Source organism: Notolepis coatsorum, assembly GCF_963971535.1.
Source record: "Notolepis coatsorum genome assembly, chromosome: 2".
Taxonomy (NCBI): Eukaryota; Metazoa; Chordata; class Actinopteri; order Aulopiformes; family Paralepididae; genus Notolepis; species Notolepis coatsorum.
Window position 1 is genome coordinate 89,586,825 of NC_140166.1, and position 14,105 is coordinate 89,600,929.

Consider the following 14,105-nt stretch of genomic DNA (forward strand, 5'->3'; position numbering starts at 1 on the left):
ACACACACACACACACACACACACACACACACACACACACACACACACACACACACACACACACACACACACACACACACACACACACACACACACACACACACACACACACACACACACACACACACACACACATAAACTCTGTAAGTGGGGCCCTGACACACCCCTGATCACAAGACCATTGTTGATTAAAACCTGTTGAGGCCGTGTGACTCAGACCAGCTGATCTTGAAAATAGGGGCCAACAGTTTAGATATAAAAACCATGTTGGACCATTGCTAGGGACGCAGTCTAGCCGCGACTGTTGTTATGGAGGGACCTATCGTTTGCTGTGCTGTGAAACCTGTGCTGTGCTGTATGCTGAATAAATCACCTTTTCATCAATTGAGCCATTGCCTCTGAAACCAATGTCTAGTCTGAATTCTTACTGGAAACCAGCGCTCTCACTCACAAAATATACATCAAAATGATGCATCGAAACCAGGGACGCAAAAAACGAATCCTGGTTAACTTTTTTCTTCACAAACTTGAGAGGGTAAGTAAAGAAATTATGTTAAACAGGAGATGTGAGCGTGAGCCAGAGACAATCAGAGAATGGAGGAGAACACTGATTTCAAGAAAGAAAAGACGGAAGAAAGGTTGGTGTATTTAAAAGCAGACAAAATATGAGTTGGCAAAGTACACAGAATTAAGTTTCCCTTTATATTTTTATGGTCAGACATTTCAGTTAACAAACATTTATAGTAATTTAGATATTCAAGAACATTTGAGACTGAACGAAAGGTTATGACTATAACCTAGTTATATGAGTACTGGCTGAGCGTCTTGCTCTTCGCCATACCGAGATATATCCTCATCTCCAGTACCTACTGTACTTCATTAACGAAAACAATGCACCCATGCACTTGACCAGGCCCCGCCCCAGTGTCCCCCTATAAGACACCGGACATGGTCATACTCGCCCTTCCTCTGGAAAAAGTTTCCATCATGAAAATACGCATCCTTCAGGTCTATGGAGGTGAACCAGTCTCCCACCCTGACAGCGTTTAGCAGGTGTTTGACGGTCAACATTCTGAACCGTCTCGCCACAAACACGATTGAACGCGGACTGGTCCAGTATAGGTCTGACACCTCCCGATTTTTTGGGCACCAGAAAATACCGGGAGTAGACGCCACACATCGCGTCCTCCCGTGGGACCACGACTATGGCTTGCTTCGCCAACAGAGATTGGATCTCGTCGGCCAGAGCTGTCACTGCTGCTGACCCTGACAACAGGGTCTGCACCAAACCTGAAAACGGAGGGTGGGGTTGTGCAAACTGCAACACAAGCCCCCGCCTCAGCGTTCTCTCCATCCACGTCGACATACGGCACTGCTGTAGCCATATGTGATGGTACTCCCAAAGCGCACCCGCTGCCATTTGGCGCTGGTCCGCTAGGAACTGTAGATAGGCGGCCAGGTCCCATCCGCTGTGCGTAGCCAACCCTGGACCCGCTAACCGTGCAAGCAGAGCGTTCCGTGGAGTCGGGACATCGGTCCCTGACACTACCCACGAGGCAGTCGCACCCAAGGGGGGACCCCGACAGAAAGGGCCGGTTTGATACGGGAGAAGCTGACATCATACCAGGTGACAAAAGCTCCCCCACTGAACACCCCTCCAGCATGGACTGCTGAGGAATTATTCTACAGCTGGACATGCAAGGTGTAAGGCCCCCACACTGCCCGATAGGGTGGGTTCCTATACACCGTAGCCCTGCAGTGATATTACTACCACCCAAATCACGCACGCCTGCCAGACCACTGCCGGTCTTCCGGGAGTGGGAGGCAACAACGTGATACCCGGCCTGGCGAAGGCGAGGTCGGGGAAACCCGCGCTGAGCCTGAAGAGGCCTTGAGTCCCCCTGCTGACAACCTTTGTAGTTGACAGACGTAACACCAGGCTCACCAATCGCAGACGCAGAACGTGTGGCGAGGGAGCCACGTGACAGCACAACATTGTCACGGACAGACCCAGTCTCAGCCATCAACTGGGTGTCAGCCCCTGTCCCCATGAGAAGCGAAACGTGGGGCCACTTGCGCTTCATTGAAGACACGCGGCCCGCAGCCAAAGGAAACAAATCAGAGCCCTTATCCTGCTGGTGTTGGGGGGGGGAGTGACCGGAGAGCGAGCTGCACACAGCTGGACGGCGACGTTTTTTTAGGGTGTGCTCATCCAATGTAGCCGATCCCTCGGCCGCCAAGGCTGTCGGCCTTGCGGTCACCTGTTGACGTTGTGCCCAGGGTACCTCAGGCGGGGGAAACATGGCCGCTGGTCGAGGGCCTCGCCACAGCCGCTGACGAGGCCGTGCTCTCACCTCTGGCTGCATGGTGCAAGGCGGTGTGGGGCCCAGGTCAAATACCGCCCGCTTTTCCGCAGAACGACAAAAGAGACCCTCCCCAGAAAGAGGAGCCTTAAGGAGAAGAAACCTTTCCTCCTCCCCAAGGGAAGACTGCTCCAACCAGAGATGTCTATGAATAAGAGTTGATAGCATCCTGATCCTCCCTGCGGTTATAGCTTGCGACTGATTCAAGAGTTCTATAACCCCAAAAACACGTGCAACGTTTTCAGCATCGGCTGGCCCTGCAGCCCCACTACCCGACACCAATGTGGACAGAAAAACAGTCAGCTGAGCAATGACACTGGCCGCTGCTAAATTCCATCCTGTGGCGGTATAAACATCATCAGTCCATACCGCCACCTGCCGGGCCGACCCGCCCTCAGGCGTTGGCTTCTGGGTGGGACACAGTTCAACCCTGCCAGGGCAAAGGATCGATGCTACCTGGCTCTCAAGCCAGGGTACACCTGCCTTGCGCCCTGTTGTCAGCCCATTTACCCATAAAAAGTGTAAATAAGCCTCAGCAAAACCCCCCACATTAGCTACCGACTGACCTTCATCAATGAACCGGTTAAGAGGAGGGAAAATCGGTGACAGCCCACAGCGGGGAACAACGGAACAGTGACCCAGCATTGAAGCATTAGCATTAGCCGCGCGCTCCAGGATAGCTCGGAAAACGTCCAACTCAGAGTCACGTTTACCCAGATATCCTGCCCCTTGCGCCAATGCACAACTCGGTTGTCTCACGGGACAACGAACAGTATCACTAACGCCAGCATTAATGCCTGATGGCGCAGGCCCTACGCGCGACGTCCCTCGATCCGCTGTCAGAAGATGAGGAAACCCCAGGACAGGCCCAATGTGCCGTTGGAAAGTGCCGAGAAGATTCCAGGGGCTGGCATATCTCTGGCGAAAACCCAACATTGTTCAATTTCTCTCTGCATTTCATAACAACTAGTTCATGGAATGCACTGCAATGTTCATGATGGAAACGAAAAAAAGAGGAAGGGCGAGTATGACCATGTCCGGTGTCTTATAGGGGGACACTGGGGCGGGGCCTGGTCAAGTGCATGGGTGCATTGTTTTCGTTAATGAAGTACAGTAGGTACTGGAGATGAGGATATATCTCGGTATGGCGAAGAGCGAGACGCGAGGCCAGTACGCTATGTAACAGAAGTTGTTATATTGTTTTGGCCAGAGGGATCGAGTGGAATTCCGATCAAATGGGTAGGAAATTATAATTATAATTAACTATTAGAATAGTTATCAGTTGGGCTGAGGGGCCATCAGGAGCTCCGATCAAATAATAGTTGAGTGTAGGTAGGTAGTAAATGCATATTTGGCCTGAGACAACCAGAGGATTGTCAATCAATAATAGTTGAGTGTAGTTAGGTAGTAAATGCATATTTGGCCTGAGACAACCAGAGGATTGTCAATCAATTAATAGAAAAAGTAAGGTGAGGCTGAGGCCATGGATATTAGTATTTGAAACAATATACAGACATCATGGGCCTGGTCTACAAAATACACTACACGACCAAGGTACCCATGTACATGTCAAAATACTTCCCAAAGGTCAGTGAATACCACGATCACAACACCAGAGGGAGCTCCACAAATCATGTGAAACCCAGATTCGGCTCAAACAAGGGACTAAACACGTTTCACAATTATGCCACATCAATGTGGAACGCCCTACCCAAAGCTGTAAAGGAATGTGAATCACTACCCACTTTCAAAAACACTCTCAAAGAACACCTACGGGAGACTGCAATTCGAAACTGGCCCCTACAAATGTCCCAGTTGTACAGTAAAGACCAAATATGGCTTTGTCAGTATTCTAATGTACAGTGTCCCCCAACCCCCCCCCTCCACCTCCAATGTACAGTCCCACCCAACCCCACCCCACCTACCCAACCTCCTCCAATGTACAGTTTCTATGTCAAATGTATGTCAGTATTCCAATGTACAGTGTACAGTGTGTCCCCCCTACACAACCCCCCCCCCACCTCCAATGTACATCCCCACCCAACCCCACCCCACCTACCCTACCTCCTCCAATATACAGTTTCTATGTCAAATGTACATACACTCTTTTTCTGGATTTTTTTGTATCACAAACAGTACTGTATTTGCAAATCTGGTATGTCATAAATGTATAGATGTAGCAGTACTGTCTATCTGTATGTCGTGTGTGTCATATGATGAATTGAAAATGGGGGACCCTGATGTAAATAAGACAAAAGTCTTTCTCTGGTCTGCATCCCCTTAACAATTGTATGTATTGAGCTGTACTGTACTGTACCCATTCTGCAATCTGTTAATAAACGTTTCAATCAATCAATCAATCAATCAATCAATCAATCAATCAATCAATCAATCAATCAATCAATCAATCAATCATAAGTATGTCTGACAAATTTATTTTAATAACTTAGGAAGTCTGGTAGCGCCGATGAGACTTTGTTATTAAAACTAGGGATAAAAGGAATGGGTTAATAAGTCACAACTTGGCCGGGAGGAAATGAGAGAAGAAGAGTTGGATCCATGACTGTAATATTATTTGCAGAATAGAGACGTCCGTTCTGTAAATAAGGACGTGTAAAATGGCACTTCATAATATAGCTTAGGACACATATGAATGAAAACTTTAGGTTGTAGGTTAATTTACGTTGAAATAAGGTAAATAAACAGCATTAAAGACAATTGCGTGTATTTCCGGGGTTTACTTCTGGGTACCACGGAGTGTTTGAATGAACGGAGAGTGTGTTGGTGTTTACGTTGTAGCGCGCGATTACTCTTGGAATATGCTAGCTTTCCATCAGAGAATCTCGCGTTAGTAATGAATTCATATATTATGTTGGGAATTATATAATATGGATGTAATTAGACAGAGATTTGCGCCCAGGTTTGAGCCGGAACTAAAGTGGGTGTGTTTTGGGTAAAATGTCCGTGTTTTTGGGTTACCGGATATACGTGGCGATGCATTTCCGGAACTTAGTATGGAAATAGTTTGTGATAACGTTAATACATAGATTAAACACAATGCCACGCTAGGAACAAAATCTTTGGAAACATCACAATTAAGCATGAACAAGGTGTGCGTTTAGGCTATGTATTCGACGGAAGAAATGCATATTACATTACAGCTGAAGTATGAAAAGGGTGAGCATATTGGCTAAATACTATATGGGCTGTAATATCTGCATGGTGACGTTTGTATTTTAAAGTTCTGAGAGGGGCGTTTTCGGTAAAATTAGCCATAGTAGTTTAAATATGTATGGGAGGGGGGACGTTTTTGATTATGTGGATAATTAATAGTAGCATGTGGGCTAATGCGTGATGTCTAGCCGAGACTGTTGTCATGGGACCTATCGTTTGCTGTGCTGTGAAACCTGTGCTTTGTATGCTGAATAAATCACCTTTTCATCAATTGAGCCATTGCCTCTGAAACCAATCTCCAGTCTGAATTCTTACTGGAAACCAGCGCTCTCACTAACAAAATATACCTCAACTAAAACAAGACAAAGACAGAATGCCTATAATGTGAATTCACCTTTAAGTATGCAGACATTCCACCTGCCTTTTTGCCTTGGTGTTTTCTCTAAGCAGTGATTTATAGGCATGCTGTGGCCTCAACCCTTAAATCCTTGGACTCTGCCCTCAGATTCATCACTAATGATACAACACTCGTATTTTTAAAGGCCCTTATTGGTACACTACCTCCTTATACTATATCATTATTGTAATGGAATTTTGGAACCTATGGAACCATTTCTAGTGACTGGCTGGTCCCTGAGTTTGCTCGGAACAGGGTAAATGTGCATTTTTCTATGATGCCCCTAGCTCATGGAATGACCTCCATTCCACGTGTTTTAATTGATTTGTTATCCTACTTTTTGCCTTGTCTTGTTGTTATGATTTGATAACTTTGTACCTAAATTGTACCTCATCCCATTTCTGCTTTGCACTATATAGTACTGTACATTAGTACACTGCATAGTATTGTATATTATATGGTAACTCAGAACATTGTACATATGTCTATACCGAACACTGTGACCTCATTTTCTTCTTCTAAATTACATGCTATACTATGTTATTTGATACTATCTTGTCTAGCACAGTCTCTGGAGCGTAACAGTAAGAAGCATTTTGTATGAAAGTATTCTGTACTTCTGTATGACAACTATTAAAGAAACTTGAAAACTTGAAAACTTGATATGCTGTGTGATTGAAATTTTTTTTATCCACTTTTTCTCCTTATTTTTCTATTTTTCTCCCATCCCAATTTCGTGTTTTCCAATTCTCCCCTTGCCTGTCTTGAACGTTGCTCGCATATGCCCCCCACTGGTCGTTGTAGGGAGGATAGAAGCTTTGCATCACGTGTCCCCTCCGGTACATGAGGAGGCAGCCTGTCACATCTTTTCACCGCCAGCGCGGACTATCATTGGCGAGGTGTAACGTGTGGGAGGCTCACACTACCCCGCCATTTCCTGTCTCTGCCGTGCAGGCGTCCCCCAACCGACCTGTAGGAGTCGCTGTCCACAATGTCCAGATTACCACCCATCGACTTCCACCCACTGACTCTGCCAATTGAGTCAGTATGATGGCCGGCCCAGGCCGGAGGCAATGCTGACACCCGGATTCGAGACCGGAGTCTCTTGTATTGGTGACAAGCGCAATCTCCGCTGCGCCTGCTGTGTGATTTTATATAGTTAGCTGGCTCACTAGCTGAGGAGATAACAGCTGTGAGAGGCCTGGAGGCTGGGCTAGAGGACTGGCTAACTAGCCAGATAAAGCTAACGTTGACAGCTGTATAAGTTGACGTGGACCGCTGGATAAGTTAGAATTGACCGCAGGATAAGTTAGCGATAACAGCGGGATAAGTCAACGTTGACAGCGGGATAAGTTAAAGTTGACCGCTGGTAAATTAGCGTTTGTAGTAAATTCCCAAACATAGACTCAGGATTTTCAATATGTGGAAATATTTAGGCCTCAAAACAATAAGAAATAACAACTGTTATAAACTTTGATTCATCAAAGTACTATGAATGTGTGTGTGGTTACATAGAAGTGATTGCCATTGTAGGCCACACAGGTCGATTTAACATCTGCTATGGCCGGGGACAATGGGCTCTGTAAAGATCAAACAGAGACCAAAAGGTCATATAGACATGTTATCTCGCTGAAGTTTCCTGACACACACACAGTGATCAAAGACGGCCTGGGGACACACACACACACACACATACACACACACACACACACACACACACATTCACACACACACACACACACACACACACACACTCACACACACACACACACACATTCACACACACACATACACATTCACACACACACACACACACACACAGGAGATCTCCAAACTAACTATTTCCTAGTATATTGTTAAAATAGTAATTTGAATAAGTAAGTTAAAATATAATTAGTGTTTGGTCATACTAAAATGCCTACAATTAGTTAATGTGTCTGTGCTATTTTCAATTAATGTTCAATATGATTAAATTGATTGTTACACATTCTGCAATCTGTTAAGCTTGTTATATGGTATTGAAATGTATTCTATTAAGCTAACAGAATGGTTAGATATATGTTCTGAAAGTCAAACAGACTTAGAAATATAGCTGTGTTTAGGTAATCAATATATTTTGAGGTACATCAAAGTACTAACAAGTCAAGTAATGTGTTTAAGTAAAAGATATAAGGAAATGAAAATGATGCAATGTTTAAACTTTGATTAAGGTAAAGGACAGCCTCTTTTTGCAGTTAGGTGGAGGGGGTTGGCCTATAGGCCAAACCCCTATTTTCAAAATGCAAGCTTAGCTGGCTTGTGATTGGAGCAATTAATGTGATGATGTCATCAACTCAAAGACACTCGGCCTGGGCTATAAGAATGGGGTGGAATGGTGGAGAGAAGGACTCACAACTCAAGGAAACAACCAAAGAAGACTCTGGAACCAACAAACCCACGAAGACCTCTCTCACCATCTCCACCATCTCATCCACAAGCAAGGCGGGCAAAGGACAAAGGAACTTTTTGGAGGGAAAAACAGAATCCTCTTTGTTATCAGCAGAGAACAAAGACTTTCAACAACTTATCAACTAGCATTATCTTTACTGTTATATTAGCCTGGTTGTGTTCAATTACGGCATAGTGTTTTTGATCACAACTATAGCATTCTTTATTGTAATTTGTATACACTCTTTCTCTCTTATTAAACAACTGTTAAACTAGTTTTCCTCCTTAATTCCTGCTGCCTTTCTGCCTGCTCAGTCAGTTTTGAAGAGAAGTGATTCCCAGCTTTAAAGTATTGAGACACAACGCCGAGAGTACTAACCAACAGGTTCTGAAGCAGAGCAGAACCAAAACAGCCTGGGAATCCACTACATTTTGGTGCTGTGACCCTTGAATAGAAACGTCCGTTTTTGAACGAGAACAAAGGAGAATTTTTTTTTTTCTTCCTCTTTCTTCACCTCGAACGACAACAACAACTGATCAGTCGATCCGTCTTCAAGTGACTGGAAGTCGCTAAAGGTGAGTGTTATGGAGTGTACGGGTGTTCAATTCGAACCAACGGGGGGGGTTGCTAAAAGTATGACTGTAATTAAGTATTAAATGAAATGTTCTGACCAAGGGGTAGCGGCTCAAAGCTGTGTGATTATGGGTCCTGTGAGCAGGATTTTTAACCACGCTAGTGCTGTAGTATTCCTTACAGTAAGAGAGTTAAGCACGGATATGCGTAGTATTTTCTAAAGTAGAAATTTTAGCATAAGTGAACGAGGCGCTGCCCGTGGTCGGAGCATTAATAGGTATGGAAGTATTTAGGAACAATGTCTAATTACTAGTGTATGATGTTTGTGTATGAGTGAAAGCGTTATGGTTAGGTTTAACATGTGTGGAGTATATAGATTAAATCTGTAAAGTGGCACTTATAATATGACTGAGAACGGTTTTTAATATTGTATCGGGTACACACGCTATATCCACTGCGCCACTCAACTATGCGTGGAGGGGGAGCGCGTTCTCGTCAAAGCTCGTACGTATCAACGTTAGCTGTTGTGTTAGCCTCTGAGGCACCGGAGCAAACGGAGGGAAAAGTAGACGTAATTCAAATGTATAAGGTCGATCGATAGTGTCTTGAGATTACGGCGATATGTAGGGCACTTAAAAGTTTTCATATTCGTGGCGGTTAAAATAGTTATGTAATGTTTAAGGTGATCGGGATTATCTAGAACCCGACCCGGAAGTCGTTCTAAGCTCGCCGGAAATGACGACGGAGGGGTCAAACGTAGTGTCGGAAATGACGACGGAGGGGTCAAACGTAGTGTTTTGATATTGTGTTTTTATATTTCTAATTAGATCACTACACTGGCGTTTTGAGGGAAATAGGATTCTGTTGTGGGGTATGTGGTATTATATTAACGTTGCGAGGGGACGGCCCGCGCGGCGGAACGGGTCGTTGGGAACGTTTTTATGGGATCATGGGGTAAGCTAAGCTAATGCTACTTAGCCGCGCTAAACGGCTAAAGCGGTCGCCGGATGTGACGTAGTAAGCGCGCGCTAGGTTGAAGCTAACGAAGCTAATATGCTAAGCTAACATGCTAAGCTAACATGCTAAGCTAACTGTGCTGACGTCATGGCATGACGGGACTCTCGGTATGTCTCGCGAGGGGGCGTCCATCTTGACGGGGCTCCGAGCGTCCATCTTGACGGGGCTCCGAGCGTCCATCTTGGGAGGGTGCCGAGCGTCCATCTTGCTAGGGGTGGCGAGCGTCCATTGTTAAGGGAAAGGTGGAGTTTATTGGGAATAAGGTAGGGGGCAGAAGTGTACAGGATGAATATGTTTGGATTCTGCTCACAGAACGTTTTCATTGTACACTCTCTCTCCCCCTCTCTTCCTCTCTCACTCCCCCTCTTCTCTTTCTCCCCCTCTCTTTCTCCCCCTCTCTCTCTCCCCCTCTCTTTCTCTCTCTCTCTTACTCTCTCTCCCCCTCTCTTCTCTTTCTCCCCCTCTCTTTCTCTCTCTCTCTTTCTCTCTCTCTCTCTCTTCTCTCTCTCTCTCTCTCTCTTTCTCTTTCTCTCTCTTTCTCTCTCTCTGTTTCTCTCTCTCTTCCTCTCTTTCTCCCCCTCTCTTTCTCCCCCTCTCTTTCTCCCCCTCTCTCTCTCCCCCACTCTCTCTTTCTCTCTCTTTCTCTCTCTCTCTCTCTTCCTCTCTCTCCCCTTCTCTTTCTCTTTCTCCCTTTCTCTCTTGCCTCCCCTCCCTCTCTCACCCTCCTCTCTCTCTCTTCCTCTCTTTCTCCCCCTCTCTTTCTCCCCTCTCTTTCTCCCCCTCTCTTTCTCCCCCTCTCTTTCTCCCCTTCTCTTCTCTTTTCCCCCTCTCTTTCTCTCTCTCTCTCTCTTCCTCTCTCTCTCTCTCTCTCTCTCTCTCTCTCTCTCTCTCTCTCTCTCTCTCTCTCTCTCTCTCTCTCTTTCTCTCTATCTCTATTTCTCTTCCTCTCTCTCTCTTCCTCTCTTTCTCCCCCTCTCTTTCTCCCCCTCTCTTTCTCCCCTCTCTCTCTCCCCCTCTCTCTCTTTCCCTCCCTCTCTCACCCTCCTCCCTCCCTCTCCCTCTCCCTTTCCGCCTCTCTCCCTCTCGCCCCTCCTCCCTCTCTTTCACACCCCCCCTCTCTTTCTTTCCTTCTCTCCCCCCCCCCCCCCCTCTCACCCTCCTCCCTCCCTCTCCCTTTTACCTCTCTCCCTCTCACCTTCCCCCCCTCTTTCCCTCTCCCTCCCTCTCTCTCTCTCTCTTACCCCCCCTCTCGCTCGCTCCCCTCATTTCAACACCGCCTCTCTTCCATGTACTCCCCCCCCTAGGCCCCCCCGAAACGCTTCTCTTTTTCTCCTGGTTAGGGCCTGTATATAGAGTTTTTTTTATGGGTTTCAAACGCGGTGTAGTGCTAGGTATATTGTTTATTGCTGTTTACTGTAAAGTTTCAAAGGCGGTAGGCTGAGTTTGGGACTTATTATGCGTATGTTGTTCCATATTCAGTTTTATTGTTGTTTTTAGGGAATTTCTAGTGCTGGCAGTGGTATTGCCTGCGTTGGCGCTACACTTTGTTCGACAAGGCGTTCGTACTTCTTTCCTTACATTTGGACGGGCCCCGGCTGGGGCTCAGTACCAGTTCATGTTGGTGGGCCGTAAGTTGGAGCATAATTACTCTAACTTTGCATGCGATCACACTGAGATGTATAGGCTACCATGTCAACCTCCTTACATTTGGACGGGCCCCGGCTGGGGCTCAGTACCAGTTCATGTTGGTGGGCCGTAAGTTGGAGCATGATTACTCTACTCGCCTGCGATGGGGGGTGGGTAGACAGTTCGTCGTGGCTCACTGTCTGCCTCCACGCTTTGTGCGCTGTGTGTGACTCGTCGGTGCTCGCTGCCACACTGCGCGCATTTTTCATTTTACCAGGGGTACGGGGACTGCTAAACGTCGTGGCGGGGGTGGGCTCGCTGTCTGCCACCGCGCATTAACGGGGGTGTGCTATGCGTGCACTCGTCAAAGGCTCGCTGCCACACTACGCGCGTCGGATTATATTATGTGTGGATATTTGTGTGATTGGTTACGGTGGGGTGCTGTAGGTGAGTGTATGGGTTGTGAGTGGAATAATTTTTGAATATCCTTGAGTGGGGGCCCGGGGTGTCATGTTCCAGGTTCGAAACTGGGGGTGATGCCGTGGGCCACAGGACGTGTTGGCCAGTGGAATGTCATTGGTCGGCAGGATTTTCAATATGGGGATGGTGTCGCCACCTGTGGTTATGAACGGGTTGTGTGACACTGTTCTAAGTGCACGGGGACTTCAGTGACATAAGGCACTGAAAATTGATTTCTGTTCCCGTGAGAAGAGCGTTATTTTAACACCTAAAGGGTTAGGTGTTACGGGGGATATATAATAACTGTATGAGAGATTGTGAATGGAAAATATGTGTTACTGATATGTGTAATGTAATATGAGCGAAATACATACTAGGCTTTCACGGACAGAAATAAATATAGTTACACATACACATAGTCATTTGCAAATTAGAGTAAAAGTGAGATTATTCACCTAAATTACAATGTCCGATACAGATGTTTAGGAATGATAGGCTGTAAATAACAACTTTCTGATTGACCACCATCTCAGGAAACAGCGGATGGGAAATAAGTTCCCCGGAGTGGTAATAAGGAGGATCTTGACAACAGGATTGAGGATCTGGGTTTCCAATGGAGACAACTGGAAAAAAGATTAAGGCGGTGTCATTGATAAATCAAAAACGAAAATTGCACAAATGCTCTCATATGATCATAGTCTAGGAGATGCCCGACATTCCATGCTTAAAGACAAATGATGGATTGTGAATGGCAAATGTCACTGATAATTAAGTGTATATTTTGCTTCTCTCTTTTCACAGCTGCTCCAGGACGGATGGCCGGCGCTGACAATTCCGAACCCCAATAGGGAAATCGAAGAGACTGTTGACAGTCAGGGGGTATAGTATCACAAGACCGAGATTATCAATTCCTGTTTACACCAATATAAAAGTGTGAGTGAAATTAACTCAAGTTTGGTAAAAATAGTTTGAATACAGAGAAACTTGCTTTCCAAACGGTGACGTTACGAGTGATTGAAGGAAAGGTGAGAATGGAAAATACACAGATAGGAGCAACCGGAGGGTTAGATGCACTGACCATAGAAAGGGTAGACAATCTGTCTATTTCAACGACTGGAGATGTCACAATAAAAGTGACGAAGAGATGGCCAAAGATATTCAGGCCATTACAGAACCTTGTAGTTAAAGGAGGCCGGTGTAGAATGCGTACCCAAATCAAGATAATGCCGATAACCTCTGCAGACATTACATTGACCGAATTGGACGTTGACTTGATTGACTGGAATTTGATCGACTCCCTTCTAGTGTCCAGTGAGACGGAGGGACTGGAAATAATGTCTTTTACTCCACCACAGGGAGTCGTTGCAGCAAGCGACCCAGAGACAGCTGTATTCCACGCTGAAGTGTCCGTTGCAGATGACTGCCAGTTACAGACGTGCCTCCCTCTCGAAGATCACCTAGCCGAGGCTAGACGGGTAGTGGACTATCTCCAAGGCCTACTCCAGCCCACACAGCCCGGAGGGGAGACAGGTTCCAATCGCCTCTCTCCCTCTCCCTCTGGAGAACCAGATGGCCAGAGACAGGCCCAGTTGGGGCCACAACCCGTGCCGGAACAACAACTAACCCCAATAGGACCACCCACGAGGTGGCAACCACGAGGAAAAGGTGTAGGCAAAGGCAGGAATCCGATTGGCTACCGTGTGCGGCAGGTGCACTGTTGGACGTGTGGGACCCTCGGACACATTGCTCGGAACTGTGCAGAGCAGGACCATATATCCCCAACAGGGCGTGTTTGTGCAGGAACAGGTGCCGGGCCCCTCCCAACCACGGGCCCCTCTCAAGGAACTGTGACTGGACCAAATAGGTACGTGGCTTTCTCCTCCGAACAGGCTCCAGGGAACCATGGCGATGATGGCATGCCGCCAGGACATGTACTGGGCCCGATGACCCCAGGGTCATCCGGTCACAGGCAACTGACCCACCGGGTCCCACAACCCGGGGGAGACCGCCAGTGTTGTTGGGGCTGTGGAGTGAAAGGTCATTTTCAAAGGTCATGTCTGCAGAGGCC